This window comes from Panthera uncia, chromosome B1 (genome assembly GCF_023721935.1).
Source record: "Panthera uncia isolate 11264 chromosome B1, Puncia_PCG_1.0, whole genome shotgun sequence".
NCBI lineage: Eukaryota > Metazoa > Chordata > Mammalia > Carnivora > Felidae > Panthera > Panthera uncia.
In genome coordinates, this window is record NC_064811.1 from 162,385,017 (window position 1) to 162,391,928 (window position 6,912).

The 6,912-nt window shown below is 47.8% G+C and overlaps 1 protein-coding gene across 4 annotated transcripts in view; it reads right to left on the reverse strand.

The window, feature by feature from the left end:
* SH2D4A (SH2 domain containing 4A) overlaps nucleotides 1–4,291 on the reverse strand; it is a 60,175-nt gene extending 55,884 nt beyond the window's left edge. For 2 of the 4 annotated variants that reach the window (XM_049632477.1, XM_049632473.1), the window contains exon 1: nucleotides 4,211–4,291. The gene's annotated coding sequence lies outside the window, so the exon portion shown is untranslated. Of the gene's footprint in view, nucleotides 1–3,618; nucleotides 3,685–3,969; nucleotides 4,024–4,210 lie in introns of those variants that run through there. The other 2 variants (XM_049632476.1, XM_049632475.1) reach the window with 2 other exon arrangements.
* Nucleotides 4,292–6,912: the final 2,621 nt, after the last annotated feature.

Sequence of the window (6,912 nt, forward strand, 5' to 3'; positions counted from 1 at the left end):
TTTTTTTACTTCATCTTCAATATAGTAGCATACACAAAAAAGCTTACTTACTGAGACTTTTCAGGATCACCTATGTTTAAAAAGTTGTCTAGTAATTTGGTGCTCACAATGCCTCAATAATCTCACCATCTAGCCATGCCTCTCAAATACCTTGATTCTCCAAACTAAGTTCAAACACTCTTAAACCATCCCTTACTTACTTATACCATGGCTCCTCTTACCTAGTTCCTTCATTTTGACACTCACAAAGCCAGACTGTAATGCTCCCTGGCTTCCGCTTCCCCTCGTCTTCCTCTTCCTTGCAAAGCTGCTCTTTCATTTACACCAGTCTTTTGACACAAGAGTGCTCAACAGTCGGGGTACCCCTGAATGTCTGCATACACAGCACATAGTTAAATTCATCCCTATTCATTGTGCAGCAGGAACCTTTTTTGAGCCTCTAACTATTCTTGCTAACTGCATCCTATAACTTCCTGCAGCATTCAACTACTGGAACTCAAATGGAACACAATATGAAGAGAAAATTTTTGAAAAGAATTAAAAGCAATGTTTGACTCTAAATCAGGCAGACATGTCCCTCCCAGGCTCCCTTCCTACCTTTGTATTTTGCTTTGAGATGACCCTCAAAGGCCAGAAGAGCCACAGAACTGATGTCCTGTGATGCTTTTCTGACTTTTGGGTCCCAACAGCTTCTTGAGGGGCCGAGCCAACTAAATCCACACTAAAAGAAAGGTTGCCAGAGGCTGAGCTCTGTCTTCCTAGGAACCACAGGAAGAAATTTGGTTTCTCAGCACACTTGACTCCAGTGCTCTGAGATGAAGTGGTAAAAAACCAAAGTGAATGACTCCTTGATGTTCCAGTAAATATCCTTATGTTGGCACATTCCATGATTCCAGTGACTGACTTTCACAGCAATAAAACATGTAGTAAAGGAGGAACCCAGTGAAGCCTGAGGTTTCAGTTCTGTTTCCTATTTGGAATGGGGTGAATCTTAGCAACAGTAATGATGTGGGTAAAGCCAAAAAACCAAAACCCTGAAAGTGCCAAATTCACATTGTTCCTTTCTCCCCATCCCAGAGTACCCCTGATAATAAGAGCTCACCCACACTATGCCAGCCACCACCTTAAGCACCTTACATACATTAACTTACATAATTTTCACAATTACCCTTGGAGTTCAGTTCCTCCCTATCCCTATTTCACAGATGAAGAAGATGGAAAGTGGAAGAGCTGGGCAGTCTGGCTCGAAGTCAGCTCTACTGTGCTCCACTAGCACAGTAGAGTTTTTTTGTAAGCCCAGAATCAGCACATCATCAGGATATGGTACCACATGTGAAATTTCAGAATGAAGACCAGCAAATTCTTGCAGCAACATAAATGCTGACTTGAAGGTGCATGACACATTGCTTCTGAGGGGCAAAAGCCTCATCCAGGTAATTGTAGCTAAGCTGTGGGGAGGCCAGGTATTGAAAAGACCTCCTCCACCCCCTCTCAACCCCCAAAGAAGGGCAGCAGGGAACTGTCATGGTGGCCCAAGTGTGGATGTTGTTTGCCTACTTTATTCACCAGGTGCTTAGTGTTCTCAGTTTCCCCTCTCACAATCACTAGGAGTAGCACAAATGGTACAGCCTCTCACAGGTATGAAAAGTTCCACTGTACCTCTGTGATTAGATACTCAAGCTCTTTCTGTTTTAGTTTTGGTTTGTTTTGCCTTTTCCGGCAAATGTGGATTTTTAGCATTAAAGTTAACTACTGGATCTTGACGGAAAGACACTGGCCTCCCTGTGTCCTCAGAGAATACTTGGGACCCAGCTAACAGCTATCTTGAGGTCAGGCAGCTGAAATAATATGCATGCCATTCTAAGGCTGTTGATTCCCACCAGTGTGGATTAACTCCTTCCTCCCCTGTGCTTTCAGATGGAAAATTCACATTGCACAGAGTGCTTACAGAACATCCAGCAAGGACTCCAGTGTGGGCTTTTCAAGAGCTGCGTGACTTGCAGATGTCAGCTACTCAGTTTTCTCATCCATGAAATGAGGGCCTGTACTATACATCTTTGTAATTTGAGGACTATGTCATATAGTCTAGGTGACGTTACAGAGACAAGTAGAGACAGAGTAGAGGAAATAGAAACGAGGAAACTAACTAACCAGGGTTTTTCCCACTTTCACTCCCTGACAGGACAACCCCTGACATTGATTCAAACTTCAAATGACTTTCCGCATCTAACAAACTGGGTGCAGCAAACTTCCAGCTATTCAAGCTCCAATAAAAAGGAAAGCTAAGCTAACTGTTTTCTCTTGTGTAGCACTTTTCTTTAAAAAGAGAAATGACAACCCATATCTGCTATTTATTTCAAAAATAAATTTCTAAAGGGTGATAGGATTTTCCAAGATACCACAGATTTGGCCTGACACTCACATCTTCCACAGCCCTGTTCAACAAAATAAAAATTGTGTTTTTAATGACTCTGAGACCTTGGGTCGGGGGAAACCCGAGATAAAGCCTAAATCATAACAATAATGTAATATGGACCGTAAAACTTTAATGCTAAGAATATAGTTTGAATTCTAATTCTTCTAAAACAGCCAGCTGTTTTCAGACTTTCAGTTATCTTATTCAACTTTACCTTATAAAGTTTATCTACAAAAGGGCAATTTTTGAGGATAAAATGAATTACCAGAGGTGACAGCAATTTGCTGTTTTGTACATATATACCTTGCTTCAGAATTTGAAATCACTGTACATACAGATTTATCTAGAAAATTCCATTCATGTGTCAAATCTATGTCCACAAATGCTTTCCACTTATTTATTCACTTTTTAAGAGCTCCAAGTCGTCTCTATTAAGCAGGCGATCAAAAGTCCTTTATAGGGGATTCTGGCTGGCTTAGTGGAGACCTTTGATCTCCCCGTCCTGAGTTCCAGCCCCACCTCGGTGAGGCCCCACTTCGGTGAGGGGTGGGTGGGTAGAGCTTACTTTAAAAACAAAAACAAGGGGCGCCTGGGTGGCTGAGTCGGTGGTTAAGCGGCTACGTTGGGCTCAGATCATGATCTCACGGTTTGTGAGTTCGAGCCCCACATCCAGATCTGTGCTGACAGCTCAGAGCCTGGAGCCTGTTTCAGATTCTGGGTCTCCCTCTCACTCTGCGCCTCCCCCGCTCACACTCTTTCTCTTTCTCTCTCAAAAATAAATATTAAAAAAAATTAAAAACAAAAAACTTTCAGGAGGTAAGGAACACTAAGCTTAGAGAGGGGTGCCATGCTTCCTTCTTCCCTGCGACCCTTGGGAAGCTCTGAGACAACCTGACAAAACCTACAAACAGTGACTTCTCCCAGTGACTCCACGCCCACCCCTCCAGGCGCCCGCGCGAACCCCGAGAACAGGAGTGGGCAGGAGTGTCCACTTGGCTGAAGGAGGTCATCTCCGGGTTGTCTGGGGCCACGGTCGGGGTCTGCCTTCCAGCAGCGGGCGGCGACGCTCGGCCCTGAAGCCGGCCCCGCCCGCGGCGCCCGAACCCTACAGGGAGGGCAGCCCTGGGTGCCGGCGCGCTGGGAAACCGGTTCCCGGGACTCTCCCATAAGGTCTGGGGCGAGGGAGGTCCGCACGGCCCTACCCCACGTGTGCGCGAGCGCTCGTCCGCGGGTGCAGTCGCTGCGGGGCCACAGGCGGGGGCGCCCGTCGCGGGCGGGTGGGCGCAGGCGCGCAGGAGCCGCCGAGGACGCGACAGACGGGAGACACGCGTGGCGCCGGGGCCGCTCTGCTACAGTCCAGAAGCTCCAAGCTATCCCGACTCTCCCACGCGTCCACCTCGGGCCCGCCCCGGCTCAGTGACGCGCGTGCACACACCCCTCAGGGACCCGGAGGCCAGCCCTGAGCCCCATAACTGCCCCCAGACCTCCCGAGTGCGCCGAAGCCTTCTCCCTCGGGGCTCCCCGTACCACGGCCACAAGCCCCGGCCTCTCACCCGCCCGCAGCTCCAGACACCGGACACCCGACACCGGACACCCGCCGCCCGCCCGGCAGTGGCGGAGGAGGGCCCGGGGAGGGGCGAGTGCAGGCCCCGGCCCAGGCGTCGCCCCGGGCCTCCCCCAGCCCGCCTCATCCCTGCGCCTTCTACGCTCCTCCTCGAGTCCGCCGGCCCCACCACACGTACAGTCTTCTCGGCCTCCGCCTCCTGGCCTCCCTTCCCCACCCCAGGCACTTACCCGTGCAGGGCTCTGCGCTCCTCTAGCAGATTGACCCGAGCAACGCCACGTCCAGTTGGGCCGCCAGAAGCTGTCGGGGAAGGGAGGGCAAGGCAGCCGTGCTTGAGAGCGGCACAGGCTGGCTGGACAAACACTCTGGCCGAGATGTTGGCAAACAGTGTCCCTCAGCCCCGGCCCGCCCGCGCCACCCCACCCGCGACCCACATGCCGGAGTGACTGACTGGGCGCTCACGGCCCCACCCTAGCACCTGGAGACGCTCCAGGGCCAGACGTCGGCGAGGCCGTGTGGCCTGCTGCATCCCGGGCCCCTCTCTCCTGACCGCACAGTGCCCCGAGCTGCCGGGGGTCCGGGGCGGCAAGGCCACCGCCCTCCACCTGCGGTCTGTGAAGGCCTGTCGCGCCATCTCAGGACCGGTAGAACTTATTAATATCAGCCGGCCAGGCCCTTTCTCCACTCCAGAGCTCAAGGTTTCCTTCAAGGTGGAGCCTGCGGAGGCGGGCAGACACTTCTCAGTTACACTGAGTCCTGGCAGGCCAAGTCCAATCACCTCTCGGGTTTTGCTCAAGAGTCTCTGGAGCTTACTTTTTTTTTTTTTTTTTTCTTTTGTTGATACTAAGTAATTTATCAGAGTTCAGGACTTTGTCAATTCAGGTGTGGCTTTGTGGGACAGGATGGAGGAGGCAAAAGGCTAGAAAGATGGAGACTGAAGTTAAAAAAATGAAAGACAGAGTTAAAAAATAAAAGAAATCTGTAGAATAGGAAAGAAGGTAAAGGAAACTTGTGAATTGCAGCAAGAACAGGTTGGGGTGGTGCATGAAGGGAGGAGCCCAGTACAAGAAAGCTGGGCAGAAGCAGAGTACAAACGTTGGAGGGCGTTTATCATTGTGGGGGAACATTCAGAATGTGGGCAGAAGAACAGCCTGCTTTGGGGAACTCCAGATGGCACATGTTGGGGAGAAATGTGATAAATTGAGCATTCAGTAGTCCTCTCCATAGCCTACCTGATAAATTCAGAGGTCTGATTGCTTCCTTCAAAACTGAACCTTTCTTATTTGTAACCTCTCCAGCCTACAAGTTAGAAAGAGCCTTGGGGCAGAGGTAGTCCTTGAGACCTAACTATTTAGGAACCATTCTAGGGATCTGAACAGGGGAGAATTTCCGGTTTAGGTTTGGTTCCCACTGCTTATTAAATGAATGGCCTGTGGGTGCATTTCGCTGGATTGTCATTTGCCCCTGGGTAGCTGCTGTGTCCAGTTGAAAATGAATCCTAACACTTCATGGACTGAGCAGTTGAAGAACTATAAAGGGTGGTTCATCAGCCAGCAAAATTTCCATAGAACACTGGTAGCAGCCAATTACCTTTCCCCACACGCAAATTCTTTTCATGTCCTGACAAGTCTTTGTAACAGTGCTCCCACTTCATTATTAACCTCTCTGTACTTCAGTTTTCCCCTCTGGATGATAACAATGCCTACTACCTCATGAAGTTGTTGAGAGGGCTAAATGAGATAATACATGTAAAGTGCTTAGAATAGTTCCTGGGTGTGATGAGTGTTCAAATACATTAACTTACATTATTTCACATCACATACTATAATTTCAAGTTACAACTTCACACAGACTGTGGATTTTGTCTTCTGCAGTACCTGGACTCCAAGTTAGCCTCAGTGATCCATCCCCACCTTCTAGTGTGTCACATCTAAGATTAGGTCATAAAAGACCTTGTAAGTGCTTGTCAGGCTGGGCTTCCAGTGCAGGTCTTTGAGGCACTACTGTGGGACCACCAGCTTCAAAATTGTAGTGCATGTTCTGGCCCAGCAGCGGCCTGGGTGACTGCTAAGTGTTCTTCAGGGAGACAGCAGTGGGCAGAGTTGCTGACCCTGTGAACAAAATGAGAGATGCTGAAGCAGGCAAGAAGGTCTTTATTCAAAAATGTGCTGGGTTCTACTCCTGAAACCAAGACTACACTGTATGTTTACCAACTTGAATTTAGATTTAAAAAAAAAAAAATGTGCTCGGTGCTAGATGGTGGAAAAAAGTGGGAAACACAAAACAGGTCCACATCTCTAAGGTATTTTTGAATGAAAAATAGGATAAGCACCAGGATTTTCTTATTCCGATGCTAATAAAAACAAAGGCATTATCTGGGGGAGAAGGAACTGATGGAATATTTGGAGAAACCAAAGAAATATATAGCTGGAACTAAAATGGTCTTTGCTGGTCTTAAAATGAATGAGAGAGAAGATCTTATTTGATATTTGAAATGGGCAACATCTTCATGAAATGCTCTTGCAACTTAAAAAATATTAGTTATAAGCCAAAATTTTCCAGTTTCAAATACTGCATGTTTAAGGAAGTCATATTTGATCTTTCTTGATCAGCCTATAGTAGGTTTAACATTTAAAAATAAAAGTTGAAATAAAAAAATAAAAATAAAATAATTAAAAAATAAAGACCTTGTAGCTTGTCTTGGTTTGTGTGTGTCTCTCTGTCTGATCATTCACTCTGAAGGAAGCCAACTACATCATAAGCAAACCTGTGGAGAGGCCCACATTGAGAGGAACTGCGGACTCCTGCAACAGCCACACAATGAATGCGGAAGTGGATCCTTCAGACCTAGCGAAGCCTTCCAATGACTACAGCATTGGCCTGTAGCTTCAGTGCAAATTCATGAAACCACCTAATTAAGCCACTCTCTAGT